At 38.9% G+C, this 21785-nt stretch overlaps 1 pseudogene; it reads left to right on the forward strand.

The window, feature by feature from the left end:
• Positions 1-1972: 1972 nt before the first annotated feature.
• The window catches only part of LOC149242800 (receptor homology region, transmembrane domain- and RING domain-containing protein 2-like), a 40580-nt pseudogene continuing 20767 nt past the window's right edge, over positions 1973-21785 (forward strand).

A 21785-nucleotide genomic window follows, 5' to 3' on the forward strand; every position in this document is an offset into this window, starting at 1 on the left:
GCGAAGATTCTTAGCATAGGAAGAGGCTCTTCAACTAATTACACAGAGGCCTAGGATAGAAGTCTGAAGCTGAGTGCGCGAACCCCTACAGACGTGTGCGCAGGGTAGTCAGAGTCTATATTGGAAATCTATATTATCAATAAAGAGAAGTATTATGGGATTATTTGTGTATGCATTATTTCACTTTTGTTATGAATGTTGTGATTATGCTATATTGAATACTCGAGTTATGAATTAATGCCATATTTATGCGCGAATCTATGTATTTTACTTTGTCATATGAACACAAGTAAGAATATTTGTTTACGCAAAGATAATCATAATGCATGTTAAATTTAACTGATACTTAACCAAATATGAATAAATAAAAAAGTAAGAGTAATTACAGAGGTGCGTAAGTTCCTGATCTATCTATCTAGGGTCTGTGAAGGACGATCCGAGACTTTCATGGAGGCTTCAGGGATGAATAAGAGACGTACTTTGATAAGCCCTAAAGGGCTTATAATTCTGCGTGAAGGAATGCTAGGGCATATAACCGACATCACAACCATCTCAGGGTGCGGAAACTTGGTTCCTTCATCCCCCCCATACTGCTTCAGGTGAGACTTCAGTCCGCACTTTGCTGATTGATGCTAAAAGGGTCAGTAGTGTAGGGATTTTCTTGGTTGCTTAACACTAAACCTGGGTCACGACCCATCAATCCAACATGTTGCATTTTTCAATACTCCCTCTCAACAAGAAAGGGATTATCTTCTACCCAAATATTGCCTCTATGAAACTCGAATTTTCATCTTTACAATGCCTTTATCAAAATATTTGCATCCCGCTCCTCTATATTAATGTACTCTAGCAACATGATTCTCCTCTACACACAATATCGTAGATGGTGATACCGGATGTCTACATGCTTGAACCGATCATGAAAAAATGGATTCTCAGAGAGTGTGATACAACTCTGGTTGCCACAATAAGTCATTGTAGGATCCATATGCTAACCAAATAACCCAACAAGGATCTTCCTCATCCAGATAGCCTCACAATTTTCTTGACTAGTGGCCATCTACTCATCTTCTGTTGAAGTGAGTGCAACTAATCTTTACTTCTTGTTGTACGAAGAAAATTTTGTTGACCCAATACTGAAGATTCCTCCTAATGTGCTCTTTCTTTCAGATGGACTCTCTACCCAATCTGCATCTGTGAAGCCATGAAGCTTCACTCCCTCTATCCGTATGTACCAAATACCAAACTAAGTGGTGCCTCTGTGGTATCTCAACACATGTTTAGCTACCTTCCAATAAATTTTGGTTGGCTTAACCATGGATTGACTAAGTTGGTTAACTGCAAAACACATGTTTGGTCGTGTGTTCACCAAATACATAAATGAACCCACACGTTGTCTATAAATAGTAGCCTCCACTACTTCACCTAAAGTAATATCCTCCTTCCTTCAGTTACCTGCTAGAGGATTCTCCATGGGTTTTTTTCTCTCCATATGGAACTTGTTCAGTATATCGTTGGCATAATTTCCCTGAGAGACAAATAGTTCATCATCTCCTTGTCATACTTTCATACCAAGAAAGTAATGCATGAGCCCCAGATCCTTCATCTCGAATTCTCTTGCAAGATCCTCTTTGCAATATTTTATCAGTGTCTCATCACCTGTTAGAATCAAATCATCGGCATAATAAACAATTTACCTTCAACCATAATATGGTAAAGGTTCGCATCTGCTTCACTTTTGGTGAAGCCCAACCCAGTGATATAGATGTCAATCCTAGTGTACCAAGCATGGGGTGCTTGTTTCATTCCATACAATGCTCGCTTGAGTCTGAACACATACGAGTATTTGTTGAAGGTATCAGATACTTTTGGGTACCTAATATACACATATTCCTCAATAATACCATTGAGGAATGTTTTCTTCACATCCATTTGATGTATCTTCCATCCCATATGCACTGACAGTGCTAGAATGGATCTCATTGATGAGTACCTTTCTACCGGAGAAAAGGTATCATTGTAATCAATTCCCTCCACCTGAGAGAATCCTCTGGCCACAAATCTAGCCTTGTGTTTCTCCACACTCCCATCTTCTTCTTTCTTTACCTTGTAAATCCATCTAGAACCCACCACTAACTTGTCTATTGCTCTTGGGACCACTTCCCAAACATTTTTTTGATAATGGAGTCATACTCCTCAACCACAGAATCAACCCATATTGGTTTTTTCACTTCTTACTCGAATGAGGATGGCTCAACCTCTAACCTCTCACTCAACAGGGCAATGTAGCCAATGTATTGATCTGGTGACCTCCTCTACCTGCGTTGTGATGTGGGTGCTCCCACATTATCTCTAGCATCATGCATCAATATGTCAACTTCTCTGGTGAGCTTCCTTCTATCTCTGGAAGTCTTTGCATGAGTGGTTTCTTCCACTCTCTACTCCTTTGCATGTGGTTGCTCCACATCATCCCTAGGTTCCTCCTTTGGAGCTAAAAGCTCCTCGTCCGCATGTAACTAAAGCTCCCTCTCAAGGGAACAACTAATGGCCTTATATTCATTGAATTTCACATATTTAGGAACCATTTTCATCCTATTGGATGGAAAGTACACCCAATAGTTGTGAGGTGTATCAGTGTACCCAACAAATATGCCCAACTCAGTTGTCGGCTCTATATTTTTCCATGCATCCTTGATAACATGACAGTAGACTGATGAACAAAAGATACTAAAGTGTGCCACATCTAGTTTATTACCTGAAAAACATCTTCTTCTGGTGTACTCATCCCGATAATTCGATGAGGGCTTATGTTCTGCAAATAAAAAGTTGGTTGCATACTTCAACCTACAAGTGCAACGGTAGGCCCTGATCATGTAACATCGTCTATTCTGCTCCCACAATACTTTCGTTCTTCCTTTCAGCCACCCCATTCTATTGTGGCTTATGAGGTGTCATTAACTCCTGTCAAATGCCTTCTTATGCACAGAAGTTCTTGAATTCATTCAACATATATTCTCTACCATTATCGCTTCTGAGATATTTAACTTTCCTCCCAATATCTTTCTCGACGAGTGCTTTAAATTCACAAAATTTAGTGAGAGTCTTTGTTAGCACTCTATGATTTCCCTAGGCTAAAAAAGGAATTCCAGAGATAACCACAAACCACTTTAGGCCAGAATCTAGCCCTTCTATCCTGGAGAGGGCTCTCTCACTTAGGCTACAGAGCAAATATGATTTTTAGGCTATGTAATAAACTCAACAAAGTTTGATTTTTAGAGGTTTGTTGATGAGCAAAAAGGTAGGTCCATTGGGCATGGAGTCATGTCAAACCAGTTTTGTCCAATGATATGATGGAAAAGAGAGGGTTTCTCCATAGGGGAAAGGTAGGCATCTTTAGTGGTGAAATTTAGGTTAAATTTTTGTAGGGGATGAATATAGAAAAGGTGAAATAAACACCTTAGACCATCAAACCATGGATGAATTCTAAAATGTTTCTTTAAGTTGAAAACATTAATAACTTGGCAAACTAAAACAGAGCATCATTAAAGATAAATTATGAATCAAACATTTGGTTTTCCAAGTAATAAGATACACATTAAAGGGATGTAAACACATAGATAACTTACAAGCTAAAAGAAGCACAAACCACCAAAATTCTGACACAAGAATCCCTGCAAATTACCTTCTATTTCATTCATTCACTGGAAAAGCTTTCAAAAATATAGTGCACAAAAATATTTTTCTCTAATATCAACCAACATAAACACTTACATTGCTTTCGATATATTTATACATCATGAAGGATTTGATCTCCTACCATAGGTGGTCGAAATAATTGACCAAAACAAACTTTTAACTAGATACATTCAAAATCTAGTGCATAACTAAAAACAGGAGCAATTTTACGTACAACCAATCCAAGCCTAAAACATAACTATCTTGGAATATTGACCAATAAACATTAAACACAGCACCTAAGATAATTTTCCACCTATATACATTATCTAAATCACTCCTAGAAGTCAAATATTTAAAATTTGAACTGAGAAGTGTTGACTGTCCAGACTCGCAGCACATTAGGTAGTTTCACAGCAAAATGAGGTAGCTTCCATGCTTTGTATAGTTGCAGCCCATGTCTGTCAAAATGAAGCAAATCGGTAGTTTTCAAATACTATTGTGATGTTTTTAAACCTCACAAATAAGATTCAAAATGGTCATAGACCTCCCTTCGACATATTCCCCACTTTCGCAGCAACAATGTCTACTTTCGTAGTGCCTCCAAAAACCGAATATGTAGTGACTCCTTTTAAATATAAAGTACTAGAGACATCAAAGTGGATGATGGAACCTTCATATAACTCCCTCGTGATAGCACAACTTCCAACTTCACTATCCCACCATTATCAAAATTTATATAAAAAGCACAGCAAGCCCCTTGCTGCATTTTTGCAAGTTTCATAAAAATTTACCTTTTCTAATCTCTTAAACCAAAAACATAGTTTCAGAGCTAAGTTGAGGTTTCATGTTGGATATTCACCTTTATACTAGCCTCTATAAGTATTTCTAACTTACATCTCTTCCTCTTCCTTCCAACCTCCTTTAATTTAGTAAGCTTCTTCTTCACCAAGCTGAGTCTTCTTTTTAGGACCAAGTTTTATACATATAGAATTTTCACTTACCTATGCAGTGGCAAGGTCCACTTCAGTTTGTATTTATCTCTTTCAAGGATTGGTTCAATAGCCTATACCTATTTAAACAAATTCAATGTATCCCTATGATCTTTCTCTGCAAGCTGATATACTGGGTGTTATATTCCTTCAAGTTGTTCTAGTAGCTTCTCGAATTCCTTCTGCTCATCAAAAACCATAGGCTGAACAATCTCCTTTACTTACATATAAACCTTGGTAGCAGACCTAGTTTGAGGTCTCCTTGAATGCTCAACTGGATCCTTCAGCTCTTCGAAATAAATGATCATTTTACCATTGCCTTAGGTAACATGTGCCAATGTTTCCTTTTGTGCCTCTTCTTCTCTACGATGAATATTTTCTTGTGACACTTTATGCCTAAGCTCCCTATTCTCCTCTTGCAAGTATGCTATTGTCACATGGGCCTGGTCCAACTTATCTTGTAACTCTTCAATTTTATGGTCCCTTTCATCAATTTCCACTTCATTTTGTGTGCTCTCTAATTCCATAACTCAAATAGGTGAAGATGGAAGACCCACAGGTAATCTCTTTGATCCAAAATGGATTTTGGATAGACTCCTAAGTCTAAGTGGTCCTCATAGAGGAAAAAATAAAGTCCAAGGAAGTTCCTAAAAATAGCCCCATTGCAGAGATCTTTTCCTTCTGGATCTACTGCAACTTAAATGGGCTAAAATGGACTTAGGGTGTAGAAGTTATCACAAAGAGAAGATGCCCTATTTCTTTGAAAAGAGAGGCAAAAACCCCTAAAAATAGAAAAAAAACCTTATAAAGGGAAATCGCATCGGAAAAAGGCAAGGGGACGGACTTAAGCGGAGGCAAAGAAACCCCGTTCCGCTGATCCGATCAATCGGGTCGGAGGCAGACACATATGCGATATCGAGACCATGGAACTGGCGATTGCGATCATGCGATACATTGATCACCGATGATTTGATCGGTGAATCGACATCGACAATGCACAAAATCCTTGGGTCGTATGTGATGCGATATGCGATAACGATCACGACGGGAAATCTCATCCATCGGATCGCGAGAGGAATGAACTGCCAGGATTAAATCGGCGATCGGCGATTTCCGGACCCGACGCAGTTTATAAATTTTGAAATCCAGAAATTCAGATCTTCTGTATATTAACATTTTTTGGTGTAAAAACCCAAATACAAAGGAACAACACGCGAAGCAATAAAATGGACCCGAAGGGGAGTTATAAGCCCGATTACATAGAATTTGAGTTCCGTAAAGGTGGATTTTGGGCGGACCTCAAGCAGTAAACGGTTTTGGGCTGGCTCCGCCCAATCCCACAAACTGGTCGACACGTGGCTGGCAGAGGAAAGAGGAAAACCGCCTTTTCGGGTGGGTAACCTCCGTACCCTTAAGCCACCTGAAAATGCATGATGACCATTGGATCGGAGATCACGCAGATCGATGGTAGAGATTACGACAACAACCAAAGGCAGACCTGATACGATTATAGGGTGGATGCAATAAGTTTTCAAGTCTGATAAAAGGATTTTTGTCGTGTTTTATAGTGTTTTCCCGTGTATTTGGGATTTTTCCCAATACACTAATGTGATGCGATATGATGACTAATGGCAGACCCGAAGGGATTTAGGGCAATTGAAGGGAGTTTCATGGCTGAAATACAAGTTTAATAGTGTATTTTCCGGAAAATGCCTGTGTAATGGATTTTCTCATATTTCTGGGTTATCGCCTATGAAATGGCCCTGATTCCTTCTATAACAGCTCCTGATCATCATGCCAAGCTACAGCATGCATTTTTACAGGCAATCATGCATTTTGAAGTGACATAATTGTAGAGGGACAATGAACCGTAGAGAAATGGCCAGGGAAGCCAAAAAGATGGGAAGATGCATCAAAAGAACCAAAGTGCATGATTGAGAGCACAGGGAAGAAGAAGTCATAAGGCATAGTAGAAGGCAGAAGCAGAGAGAGTGAAAAAGCTATTGCGCAGAATAGCTGAGGGATCCTTTGGGGTCACTTGAAGTTCAAGTGAAAATCCAGAGAGTTGAAGGGTGCAGAAAGCTAAAGAAGCTAGAGCCAAAGCCAGAGCCAAGAGCTAGAGCCAGATCCAAGAGCCAGAGCCAGAGCCAAGAGCCAAAGCCAGAGCTGAGAGCCAGAGCAAGAGCTGAGAGCCAACAGTCAAGAGCTTCAAGAGCCAGGGATAAAATGGTGCCTAAACCCATTGTTTTTATGTAAAACAGTGGATTTGAGCCAAGAGCTTGTAAAAAGGACTACTTCCATAATCCCAGAGAGCCTAGTTGAGTTGACTAGAGCTCAAGGAGATGTAGCCCAAGAATTTGGGTGAACTCCATATTAAATTGTTGTCTTATGTGCGTTTGTTGTTGGATGCATTGTTTCATTGTTATATGTCGTATATCAGTTTAATAAAATCAATTTACAGCACATAAACAGATTAAAAGCAAATACAAGCATACACCATATTTCAAGCATTATTAATTCCGCATTGGTTAATCATAGTTGTCTTGGGAATATTTAAGTTTTGGGAGTGGGAGAGGTTCTTGTAAGTTAGACAAGAAGCCTAAGTGCACCATTTTCAGATCACTCTTGGTTGTAGCTCTTGTTCTTGGCACCCTTACCACCTTTTCTACCTCAGGTGAGAAATGTAGCTTCTTAGCACTTTTCTTATCAACCATTTTTCTTTTAGTCAAAGGCTTCTTAACTAAGATTTTTGTTGCAGGCGAATATTCTTTAATCACAACTGAAGGAGTGTCTTTCTTAGTCGTTTGACTGTTTCAATATTATGCTGCTCATCCTAAAGAAACCAAAAAATCCTGTCATGATTGGTCCTTCTTCTCAAGCTCCTTCATTACCAGCAATTTAGTTAATGAAAAATGAAACAAACTGGCCTCAACTTGACTTCCTTTTGTTTGAATTCAGTCAACCATATTACATAGACTCCTAAACATATAATAGGGAATATTAAAATATTTCTTGCCATTAAAGTGCATTAAGAGCCTATTGTGATAGTGATACACCTTACTAAACCTCCCTTCCCATGTGAATTACCTTTGAATAACCTCCAATAGTTTTCTATGATGATCTTGTAAATAACTCCTTGGAACAACTGAACCATACTCTTTCTGGGGTTTTGGCTTGAGAAAGTCCTTAAAATCAATGAAATCAAAATTCATTCCTTTTAACCATTCCTCTCCACTCAAATGGATCTCAGTGGCCTCAGCTATTGGTTTAGTTTCAAGAGACTAGAAAATTCAGACTTCCCACCTTTGCTTGCACACCATCAAAACCCCTAGCAAATTCATTTGTCAACTGCAAATGATACCCCTGAATTTTCTCACAAAATCTCATACACCCTACTTGTTGAAAGGCCATTTTGATGGTTGGATCTGCATTGATGGTTGTGATATCCTATGGTTTAAAACATATAGTCCTCATCCTTTGTGTTTTTTGTCTTCTGGAATTGGCATAGTTTCTCTTTTATAGCAATGAATAGTTTAAGGCTATGAGCAACTTGCTAGTGCAACAATGGAGGTGTTATGGTATTTAAATATTGTGACAATGACTTAAGATATAACCCAACAATTATACTAAGACTTACATCTATGGAATTTCTCACGAAAACCCTATAAAACTCTGAATTTTATAATTGTTGGCAAGAATCTGAACTAGGGACAATCGCAGTGCGTAAGCCAGAAATGTAACGCTAAAGAACTTTGACTTTTAAAACACCTTTAGGCATAAATTTTAAGGGGAACAACTTTGTTATAGTCTTAAGGCAAAGGAACGTATTACATGTAAAGGTTCATATAGTGGAAAGGTGAATTAGGAGCGAGAAAAGAGGGAGATGAGCCCACTGTGTGAAATTGCAACAGGTTATGATAAAAGCACAATGCAAAGTAAGAAAAAAACGAAGCGAATTTCATAAAAGAAGTGACAGAAATTTTATCCCTTTTGCAGGCTTTAGATGGCTTATGTTGGCTTCCAAAACAAATTTTAGAGTTCTTTCAAGACTTAAGGATAAAGATAGAGTTAAATTTTTACCTTTGAGCGAATTTTGACTATCGGCATGCGAGAATTTGAGCATTGTGTGAACTTGCAGTGCCCCTGCCTCCCTTTCGCATCAAATGAAATGAGCCACCAAGATTTTCGATGTAGATAATGAAAACTTGAGTGATAAGGGATGAAAAGGCAATTTCAAATGATCACATGGAATGCCTTCAAGTGGGAGTGAAAGTGGTGATCATGATTTAGAAAGAACATCATGAATGTGCAACACTTTTCTGAAAACATAACACATTGGGAAAAGAAAGGATTATCTTCCTGACCATTATTCCCTATTGAGTTCATCACTTTGTCCTTTTGAAATGACATCCAAACTGATATCAAAGAGCCTCCAACTCTATGTCAAGATTGTTTCATGATTTATTTTTATGTAGACATTATCTCTAGACTTAGGTGTCATTCTAACTATGACTTAGAATGGGACCAACCAACTCACAATAACGAAGGACTTGTAAAGCATGATTTTTGTACCTCTTTCCAAGTGACCAAAGACTTTCCATGATTTCCCTTTGTAAGGAAAAACATGACTTTATACATTGGACTCTTAACAAAATCAAAAGCTTTACATGATACCCAATGTAGACCTGGACCTCTTTGAACAATAATAGTCAGGTGATCATGACTAATATTTACAAATTTTGACCTTAGATACATAGAAATACTAACATGACCAAGGTCCCTAGGTATAGAAACTAATAGTCTAATCTTTCTTTAGCATGAAGAAAATCCAAAACTTACGAGACAAATCATCAACAAATATTACATAATACCTATGCTTGGTTGTGGATGCTATCAAGAATGGTCTACACACATTTGAGTGAAATCAATCAATGATCACTTGCGTTGGATTGTATTTATCATAAAAGGAAGCTTTGGTATACTTCCCTATTATACACCCTTTTCATGTGTCCCTCTGCTCTAGTGTACCCTTGGGAAGTCTTGTAGAAATTTGTTGCATGGTCTTCAAGGTTTCGTGGTGAAAGTGACCGAATATTCTATGCCACAACTCACCAATGTCTCGGCTCTGCACCTTCTCTACTTTAGTGCTCAAAGTAGTGTAGTCTTCTACATCCAATTTCTAGAGGTTCTTCACCCAAACCCTGATCTGCTTCACCTTTCTTGAGGCTATGTGACGAAGGAAAGCCTTTCCCTTGCTAAATATCACATCGTAGCCATGGTCCTCCAACATGACAACTAAAACCAAATTCTTCTTCAAACCTGTAACATACATGACATTTTTTAATGTGACAAGAGTATCCAACTCCCTTTGAAAGGTAATAGTACTAATGTCGGTCACGCTATACCTCCCATAATCTCCCATCTCTATGTGCATATGGAGGTCCTTCTCCTCTAAGTCACTAAAGAACTCTTTATTTCCAGTCATATGGAATGAGGCTCCACTATCCGGGTACCACACACTACCTATCACCAATGTCACCATACAAGTGATGAGGGTGAAATCTAGTTCAAATTGCAAAGAAATAACTTCACCTGTTGCTCCTCTTGAGGGCTTCTTATCGGGCTTCTTATGTGGACACTTTATGGCATATTGTCCCAGTTTGTGACAATGAAAACATTTAATCTTCAACATGTCCTTCTTCTTGCCACCTTGAATGGAATATTATTTGGAATGGGATGAATTCCCCTTCCCTTTCTTCGCCTTTCCATAGAAGGCACAATTCTCCTCATTATCATGCTTGGATGAGGATCCATCTCTAGTGTTCTGCCAAATCTCTTATTGTACCAAGATGGGCCACAACCGCTTCCACTTTGATAGCTTCTCCCTCTACTAACTTAGTCCTAGTAACTTTTCTAGCTCTTGGGAAGTCCAAGAAGTTTTAAAATCGTCTTCAGCAACTATAACACCGACACTTCCAAGCTCATCCCAACATTGGGTGAACTTCGTCAAGTACTTTGGTATTGTGTTGCCCTTCTCCATCTTTATCTTTCTAAGCTTGTCCTTTAGTGACATATTCTTATGGTCAATGTTGTTTTGAAATAGGTCTATCAAGGCCTTCCACATTGCAAATGGAGTTTCCTTGCCATGGAGGTTCAAGACAATATGATATCAAACTCCTTCTAGGATAATCCTTCTTGTCTTTGCCACACACTTTATCCACTCTGCTAGATCATGAGCATCGGTTGGATTAGAAATGTCTTTGTCTATGAATTACTTAAGATTTTTATCTTCAAACACTTCCTCCATCCTATCCTTCCAAGAAATATAGTTCTAACTACCCTCAAGGGCATATTCAAGTCTCAATCCATAGAACGGCATCTTGCTGGCTCTGGAGTATGATACTGCAAATTGGATTTCTCCTGCAAAAGACAAACTTGTATTCTCCTCTTCTATAGTGATTTCAGCTTTGATACCATGTAGAAATTCATTGTAGATTACAAATGAAAATTGTAATATGATAAAAAAATTGACTTGAACCTACTCTGCTCATCAGTGGAAACAATAAATGATCGATGAAATCACAAATCTTAAAAGAGAAAGAATTCAATCGCACATAACACAATAAATTTATGGGGAAAGGCACAGCTAAAAACCTGTCTACCTGTAGATTTCATTAATTAGAAAATATGAGAATATTATAATGATTTCTCAAGCCTGAGAAACCCCTACACTATCACAATCTATCTCATTGCTTCACAAATAAGCTCCAGCCAATACTTAGCCAAATCTGATACATTCCAAGCTCCTATTTCCTTGCGCAATTTCCTTGGGAATTAGCCCATATTTAATTGGGAAATTCTTCATCCATAACTGTGCAATCCATCATAGGCATTCCTCTAATTGCATGCACCACCTGTACAATTCAGATGATTATACAACTGATAATACATTGTCCCTGAACTTCAGTATCAACTAGGTCTTTCTCTGATCTGACATGCATGAGTTAATTATGAGTGAATCTTCAGTTTAGTAGTTGAGCAATGTTGGTTACACCCCACTACTATAGATTACACCCCACTACTGGATCTCCCACTAATTCCCTCATCAGTTGGAACTAGTTTAACTAAATTTAACTCAGTTAAACTGAATTAAATAATTACAACTCAAAAGAACTCAACCTGGGCCCCTAAAATTTAGGAACCACTCTACATGACTCTAAATAGACTCCCAACTCGAATTAACTAAGCCAATTAAGTCAAATTAACTTAGTTAACTATTACAGGTTTCTATGAGAATTAGAATTACAATTTAATTTCTCATTTAATTCAAGGACAAAATTAAATTAGGATTTTCTTGTTCCATTTTTCAAGAGTTGGAAAACCAAACATTCTGCCACAAACTTTTGAATATCATATTTAAGGCCATCCACAAAATATTCTTTTCTGACCCTTTGGTAATTTTTTAAAAATCCTGATTGCCTTCCTAAGGGGGAGGTGTCCAATTCCAAAAGAGTATTTTGCTTGAGTTGGGAATTATTACAAAGATATAAGCAATATGTACCATAATGAATCATCTTTCCAGCTAAATGTATTTGGATCTTGCTACAAATCTTGAATGAGTGTCCACACCTCTTCATCATTCTTCCATTCATCCCATTATTTAGTTATCCAATCAAGCTGGATAATAGAAATGGAACAAATAAATGCTTCCACATCCTCATCCTTTCTTGAGAGTGCATTTGCAACAACATTTTGCTTCCCTTTTTTGTAGATGATTTAAAATTCATAACCCAACATCTTTGTGACCCATTTTTGCTACTCTTCTGAAGAAAATATTTGTTCCAAAAAGTATTTATGAATATCATGATTTGTTTTTACCTTGAAGTGTCTTCCCATTAGGTAAGGTTTCCATTTCTTTAGTGCATGTAGTATTACCAAAATTTCCTTCTTATAAATAGGTTTGTGTAAATACTTTCCCTTGATTAGACGACTTTCAAATAGCACCAATTCCATTTCCTGAGGCATCACATTCCACAATAAAGGTTTTTGTGAAGTCTCAAATAGGTAAGACCAGTGCTTGGCACATTTCCTCTTTAGGATGTTCAAAGGCCTTATTTGCTTCTAGAGTCCAAGAAAATGCATCTTCCATCAATAATGTTGCTAGAGGTGTTGTTATTCACTCACAAATCTTAACAAACTTACAATAATACACTGTAAACCTGAGAATTATTCAAAGATGATTTATGGTTGTGGGGATTTTTCATTCCTTAATGGCTTCAATTTTGTTAGGGTCTACCTTAGCACCCTCATGATATACAATATGACTCAAATATTCCACCTCATGCACTTCAAAGAAACATTTGGAGGTTTCTGCATATAATTGTTTCTCCTCCAATAGTTTGAGCACTCTATCAACATGTTGAACATGATCCTTCCAACACTTGTTGTAAATTAGTATATCATCAAAAAATACTAACACAAATTTTCTAAGGGTTCAAAAATGGAATTCATAAAACCTTGAAATTTGGAAGGTGCATTGGTAAGGCCAAAAGGAATGAACAAAAATTCATAATTACCCTCATGAGTTCTTAATGTTGTTTTTAGAATGTCTTCAGTGTTCATTCTAATTTGATGATATCCTGAACAAAGATCTAGCTTAGTGAAGTAAATTGCTCCATGTAATTCATCCAATAATTCATCAATGATAGCAATGGGAAATTTATATTTAATAGTGATATTTTTTAGCTCCCTATAATCTAGACACATATGCCATGATCCATCCTTCTTGTACACCAATACTACTGGAGCAGAGAAATAACTCAAACTAGGTTGAATTATACCGGCCTCTAGCATTTATGCAACCATACATTCAATTTCACTCTTTTGAGCATAGGGATATCTGTAAGGTTTTATGTTTGGAGGAACACTTCCTGGAATCAAATGAATAGCATGATCATGATCATGAATAGGTGGGAAACATTTGGGAGTCTCAAATACCTTGGAATGATTGTCCAAGACTTTTTGGAGATCTGGAGAAATAAATTATTTTGATGTTTGAACCTCTAATGAGCATAATTGTGAAATTATGCCCCGTTATTATTTTTTCATAAACTTTTTCATGCCATAATTTAGATTTGATTATATTTCCTAGTTTCCCTACAATACCGCTTACTTCAACTTCCTTTCCTTCCCAAAAAAAAATAAAGAAAAGTTCTTGAAAATTAAAATCTATAATCCCCAAAGATTGTAACCATTGGACTCCTAGTACAACATCAGCAATACCCATTGCAATGGAAAGCATTAGACTATTGAATACATATTCCACAATGGTTAGCTTAATATTATAGCACTTTCGAGAGCAGTTTATAGTGTCTCTATTTGCAACCATGATTTGACACTCTAGTGCTGGATATATGAAGCAATTCAATTCCTTAGCTATCTTATAATAAATAAAATTATGGGTACTATCTAAATAAATAAACACAATTACCTTTTTCTTATTGATATATCCTTCTATCTTGAGAGTTTGAGTGGTAATGCATGCCAAATCATTAAAAGATATGCTCGGGTTCATTTCTTCTTTCTATGGGGTTGGTTTCTAGTGTACATCCTCCTCTTTTGATGTTTCTTGTTCCTTTTCTTCTTCATCTTCACAATCTATGTAGAATAATTTCTTCTTGGAACACTTATGACCTTTAGTATACTTTCTATCACAACTGTAACAAATCCCTTTTGCTCTTTTTTCCTCCAATTGTTATGGTGTCAAACTTGTAGTTTATGAAAGGCTAGGAGCACCAACACTTCCATATTTATAGTTGTGAGTGGTAGACTTCCTTGTTTCCATAATTTTTCTTTCAACTTTTCTTGCCACCCTGAATGCCTTTTCCAATGAATCGGGTTCCCAAATACAAACCTCATATTGGATGTTATCCTTTAAAATACCTATGAATACATCAATGTTATGCTCCTATGGAATATAAGTTACCCTGATATTCAATTTTTGGAATTCCTCAATGGGCTCCTCCATTGAACCCTTTTCTTTGAGATTTATCAATTACCAAGTGACAAGTGGTTTATGAGAACAAAGCCATCAATACCATACAAATCGATTGGGTTATAAATATAAAGGTGCAATGCATACCTTTTGTGTGTGTTGCACATAATGGAGATCAAAATATTGCTCCATCAATAGTATCCATGTTACTGAATCCTTGCCATAAAACTTCCTCATATCGATATTTGGATTGTGGTGGACTTTAAACCCAACATTGGAGTCTCTAAAATAATAATTCATATTCCTATTGTCCTCATCATGATTTTCATGAATTATCTTGTCACTGTTGGGAAGCCTTACTTGCAACAACTTTGTCAACCCTTCCAACTTGACATTCATCGTGTCCACGTCTACTTTAAAAAATCCCATGTTTTTTTTTTAAACCTTCCATGTTTACTTTTAAAGCATCTAATTAATTTTTTGTTTCACTTTGTGAGAGTGAAATTCGTTGCACTTGGTCTTGTAATTTTGATATATCATATTGCAATTCTTCCTCTTCTTCATGTGTCATAGAAGAGCTTTCTATTTTCTTATTAGGTGTGTATATCTTTTTTTTTCGATACATTTTGGAATAAAACAATGATATATATGCTTCACTATGCCCTTTGAATAAATTCGAACTGATTTTTCAAACAAAATTAATGCAAAATTTAAAAACATACACACCTTTTTCTTGCTTTTTAGGAGCTATATATTGAAATTGTTGTAACATAGTAAGTTTGAATCTCCAAGGTCTGAAATTTTATCTTGTGGTGGCCCTCTGAGTCTTATTTCCAATGCTAAAATTTAAATAAAAATTCGTTTCTTCAAGATAATGTTATTCCAAATCTCCCACGATTCCTTGATTATGGACTGGTTCAGTAGAGTGAGCTTGTAAGGAATGACATGTGTCACTGTTTCAACTTTCAGCGCTGAAAATGATACATGAAAAACCAAAATCCATGCAATTTCAACAACTTTTTCTAAATTTCAAATCCGATGCTCATAGAGGAAATTATGATCATTTTCCCAAGGTCACATGTTTGAGATTTAATTCTGGAGCATGAAAAAATCATAACTTCTTTGGACCATATCTTAAACAATATAACAAAACAAGATCTGCACTATTTATAAGAAGTTCATCAAGCTTTCAGCTCCATGTAATCTCAATTTTATATTCTAAGCCTTTGTAGAAAAAAGTTGTATAAAAAATGTCGAGATGACCTGTTTGCAGTAGTGAAACCCTAGAATCCAAAGCTCTGATACCAAATGTTAGCAAGCAGCTCACAAAATAGAAGAAAACATAGATCAATGACTTGAGAAATAGCCTTTTTGAGGGGGAAACTTCTTTTATATCACATAAATGAAAAATTTCTTGGATGATACAAATGATAAGACCCCGTTGTTATATATAGGAGTCTAAAGGGTCACAATATAATTAGAGCCTACATGACAACAATAATGTAAGGGCACAACAATAAAAATAGTGGGATGTTATGGGGCATAACAATAACAATAGGGGGCTACACTAACAATAACAATGACTGGGATACACTAGTATTATAGGGACCTAACACACTTGGAGTGGTTGTTTAGCTCCTGGGATCCTAAAGCTCCGAAGGAAGGTCAATAAAGTTTTGGTTATTGACTCCACTTCCTTAATGAAGCTAGGAGGTTGGGTCATGTCATAGTAGCTCTTCCTCTCAAGTTTACCCCAGTAGGCTAGTGAAGCTAATTAAATGTGGGAGGGATGTTACATAATGGTATCAAAGCTCTCAAGTTCAACACTTTGACTGTTATGCTCTTAACCTGCAAAATGATACCCAAATACAGAATATGCGAAGAAAAGATACCCAGAACACAGAATAGCAATGATTTGATTATTCAGAGAGTAATGTTCACTTGCCTCTTCGAGGGGGAAACCTCCAATAGAGCAGAGCTCGACTACAAAATAAGACCTGATGCTCCTCGCAAAGAGTCTCTATCCTTTATATATGACTCATACATGCAATACCACGGGCTAATACCGTGGGTTTTATTAATACCATATATCTAATACTACGGCCCATTTGCAACTAACTGTGGTCCCGTCATTAATTGTGGGTTAACCACTTACAAATATTAATATGGGCTTTATTGACTCTTGACTATGACGTGATCCCATGACATAAATAAGGGGGTTAGGGTGGGACCCTAACATGCCCTCCTCCTTAAGACTAGCCTTGTCCTCAAGGCTGAAGCTGCGGAAACTGCTGAAGAATAGTGGTTGGTTCCCAAGTTGCATCTTCCAGAGAGGTGTCTTTCCATTTGTCGAGGACTTCCTTGATCATGCAGCCGCGCAGGTGATTGTCTCGTGTGTCTAGAACCTGTTCGGGTTGAAGCCAGATTGACCCTTCTTCGTCTAATTCAAGTAGACTGGTTTGAACTCGGCAATTGTTCCCAATCACTTTCTTGAGGCACGATACATGGAAAACTGGATGGATTTTTGCAGTAGGTGGCAAAGCCAACTTGTAAGCCACTTCTCTAATGCGCTGAAGTACTTGGTATGGTCCGTAGAATTTTGGAGAGAGATTTTGACAACCCTTGTCTTTGAGTGATGTTTTCTTATATGGTTGCAGCCTCAAAAAGACCTGATCCCCTTCTTGAAATTGGCGCTCTGAGCGATGCTGGTCGACCTGTTGCTTCATGCGGTTCTGATCTTGATGAAGATTCTCTCTAAGATGGGCGAGCATAGTTGCGCGGTGTTGTAGGAGTTGATCCACTGCTTGTACTTTGGAGCACCCCTTGAGATAAGAAGTAGGGGAAGGCGGAACTTGACCATATACTGCTTCATAGGGAGTCATTTTGGTGGTGACATGATAGTTGGTGTTATACCACCATTCAGCCAGAGGTAACCACTGTACCCAAAGGTGTTTCTTTTATGAAGTGAAACACCTAAGGTAAGTTTCTAGACATTTGTTGACGGCTTCAGTTTGACCATCCGTTTGCAGATGATAGGAAGTACTGAGTTTTAGTTGAGTGCCTTGTATCCTGAAAAGTTCCTGCCAAAAATTACTGGTGAAGATCGGGTCGCGATCGGACACAATAGAAGTGGGCATGCCATGCAATTTGAAAATCTGATCCATCAAATATTGAGCGACCAAAGTTGGTGTAAACGGATGGGGTAGGGCGTAGAAATGAGCATACTTCGACAGTCGGTCCACAACCACCATGATGACTGACTTGTTCCCGAACTTTGGAAGACCTGTAATGAAATCCATAGAAACCTCCGTCCAAATTGATGTCGAAATGGGCAATGGTTGTAATGTGCCTGGTGTGTTGATGGTTTCCCCTTTGTGGCGTTGACAGACATCGCATTCTGCTACGAAAGTAAGGATGTCCTTTTTCATGCCTGTCCAAAAAAATGATCTTCTGGTGCGAGCATACGTCTTCTGAAAGCCCGAATGTCCTGCAATGGGAGATGAGTGCAATTCTTCCAAAATGCGACTTTTGAGGGTGGATGTTGGTGCTATTACGACTCTGTCCTTGTAGCGAAGAATATCATCCTGCCACGAGTAGCCCTTGGTGGAATTTGGATCTACCTGCAATTGAGAAATGAGTTGGGATAGCCCGGGGTGTGAAAACCATTCCTTGCGAGCCTCTTAAATCCACTCTGGAATGGGGAGGGAAATTGCTAGCACAGTACTTTCTTCCTCAAATTGGTGAGATAATGCATCTGCTACACTATTGTCTTTCCCTTTCTTGTAAATGATCTCATAATCATATCCCAGCATTTGGCAAGCCATTTATTTTGTTATGGGGAGGATAGGCATTGCTCCAAAAAATATTTAAGATTGTGATGATCTGTGCGGATTTGAAAACGTCGCCCCAATAAGTAAGGTCGCCAGGTCTCGACTGCATGTAAAATGGCTATCATTTCTTTTTCGTAGGTAGATTGGCCCAGATTCCTCCCACTTAGTTGTTGGCTTGTGAAGGCCAAAGGTTGCCCTTCCTGCATTAAGACCGCCCCAATACCTGTCCCCGAAGCATCACATTCAATGACAAAGGATTTGGTGAAGTCAGGTAGTGCTAAGACTGGAGTGGAACACATGGCGTTTTTTAGAGTGGTAAATGCCTGTTATGCTTCCTCGTTCCAGAAGAAGGAATTTTTCTTTAGGATTTGAGTGAGGGGCTTCGCTATGCGGCCATAGTTGCGGACAAATTTATGATAATATCCTGTGAGACCCAAAAATCCTCTCAAGCTCTTCAAGGTCTTAGGTTGAGGCCATTCTTGCATTGCCTGGATCTTTTTGGGGTTCACCTTGACACCTTCACGCCCCACAATGTGGCCCAAATACTCAACTTCTTCCATGCCAAACGAACACTTGGACATCTTGACAAATAATTTATGCTTGCAGAGTAGTTGCAAGAGTAGATCTACATGTTGAAGATGTGCAGCCCAAGTGCCACTATAGATGAGGATGTCATCGAAGAAGACAAGGACAAATTTCCTGAGATATGGTTTGAGAATGTGATTCATAAGGCTCTGAAAAGTAGAGGGGGCATTACAAAGACCAAATGGCATGACCAGGAACTCATAATGGCCTTCATGAGTTCTGAAAGCAGTCTTGGGAATGTCGACTTCCTTCATGCGAATTTGGTGGTAGCTTGAGCGAAGATCCAACTTAGTGAAGAATTGAGCCCCATTGAGTTCGTCCAGCAAATCGTCAACCACCGAGATGGGAAATTTATCTTTGACTGTCAACTTATTGAGGGCCCTGAAGTCGGGACACATTCACCACTCCCCATCTTTCTTGAGCACCATGACCACAGGGGATGAATAAGGACTAATGTTGGGACGAATGACACCTGCTTCCAAAAGTTCCTTGATTATTTTTTCTATTTCATTATTTTGGGTGAATGGATATCTGTATGGCTACACATTTGGGGGTTGGGCCCCTGGAACCAAGGTGATGCTATGATCATGTTCCCCTCACGAGGGTGGAAGCTCATGAGGCTTGTCAAAGACCGGCAGATGGTTATTTAAAATCTGTTGCATCTCAGGATGAATTGGCAGAGACTTGGTTTCGACTACCTGGATGGCATTAAATTGAGCTACCACTCCATGATGGCCCTTTTTTAACAATTTTTCCATCCTATGTGAGCTGATGATAGAGGGGGCTCCCGCCTGGAGTCCACGGAGGGTATGTGTGGAGTTGTTCTGCTTAAAACTCATATATAACTCCTGGAAATCCATTGTGATTGGCCCAAGAGTGCGGAGCCATTCAGCGTCGAGGACAATTTCGCAACCCCCCATGTGTATGGAAAACATGTGGGTTTTCAACTGATAATCCCCCATTTGAAGTTTGACATTATCACAGCGGCCTTCACATTTCATTGTGCCCCCATCTACAATTTGGACTTGGAAGTTAGAAACTGCTCGTACAAAACAATGCACTGCTTCTGCGACTTTTTGATGGATGAAATTATGTGTACTTCCACTATCAATCAAGACTACTACTAGGCGACGTTTAAGAAAACCTATGATTTTGAGAGTTTGAGGGGGAGAAATCCCTGCCAACGCATGCAACGAAATAACTGGTTCGTGAGAGACATTGTCCCTTTGGTTGTCTTCTTCTAGCGCCTCATGTTCCTCAAGTGGTGGATCTTCTTCTGTTGAGCTGTAGTCAATGGCATCTATTTGAAAAAATTTGGGCACCTTGCATTTATGACCTGGGGAGTATTTTTCATCATAGTAGTAACATAGTCCCTGCTTTCTTCTTTTGGCCATTTCCGCAGGTGACACAGTGTTTGAGTCATGTTGTGAGCTTATGGGGGGCGACCTTTAGTGGCGAAATTTGGGCAACTGTATTGGGCTGCTAATGCACGTTCCACGTTATGGGCTACCTTGCAAGCCTCTATCCATGTGGGAGGGTGGTGCAGTAAGACTTGAGCTTTGATGGCTTCTTTAAGACCGCTGATAAAACATTCCATGTAGAACACATTTGAGAGACCCCAAGTGAGGAAGGCTAAGGCTTCAAAAGCTGTAATATATTCATCCACTGTACCCGTCTGTTGGAGCTTAGTAAGACGACCCAAAAAAGAGGTTTCTTGTTCAAAGCGGTCTTGAAGAGCTTTAGTAAATTGGCACCAAGTCCTAAAAGGTCCATTGCAACGTTGATGCCATTCCCACCATTGCCACCTTTCATTGTCCAAGTACATGCTCCCCAACATAAGTTGAGTCGCATTATCTAAGATGCGATTCAATTTTAAATATTGCTCCATTTGGGCTATCCATGCCGACGGGTGAGACCCATCAAATTTATGCATATCCAACTTGGGAGGTCGCTGACTAGGTTGTTGGTGGGTGTGCCAGATGTGAGGAGAGTGGCTAGACTCACCCTCATTGTATTCATTGCCATTATACGCCTCCTCATGGGCTTGCTCCTTGCCCTTCGGGATTAATTGTTGGACCTGGATACATAGTCCGTTAAGCTGATTGGTGAGGGTTTGCATGGATTCTTCAAGTTTGTCCATCCTTTCATTGGCCATCGCTTGGGCTCTAGTTTCTACCATACACCAACCTGATGAACAATTGGGACCGCCTAAAAAATTTTCACTAATAATTGAATGGTACCACCGTGCTCAGCTCGTCGTCCTGATTCTGATGGGCTAGATCACCAATAAGCGCCCCGGAAGATCTCAGACTGCTGCTGTGGATCGGCTGGATCTAATAGATCGGAATGACTGATCTGCGAACTCGAGACTGCGGGACTGATGTCTGCTGCTGCTACTGCACTCCTTTGCACAAGCGGATCTGATATAGATGATGTGCGATCCCCCGATAGAAAAGGGAACTATGGTCTTGAGGAGTGTCAGGTGCTACAGATCGCAATATACATAAGGGTCTGGCAGTAGTACTCGGCCCAATGTTTCAGGGCTCTAACTAAGGAGGATCTACCGTACCCTTAGCCGTACAACCCGACTACCCTATCGTACGGGCGAGTAATCTCTCCAAGTGCTGTTCTCGGTGTACTGTAGCCACAAGACGGCCGATGGTTTATCTATGGCGAGGTTTCAAGGGAGCCTAGGGGGCCTCCGATATA

The sequence above is a fragment of the Pinus tabuliformis genome, chromosome 8, assembly GCF_031772625.1.
Source record: "Pinus tabuliformis cultivar Carrire ecotype Pingquan chromosome 8, CPIR1, whole genome shotgun sequence".
NCBI lineage: Eukaryota > Viridiplantae > Streptophyta > Pinopsida > Pinales > Pinaceae > Pinus > Pinus tabuliformis.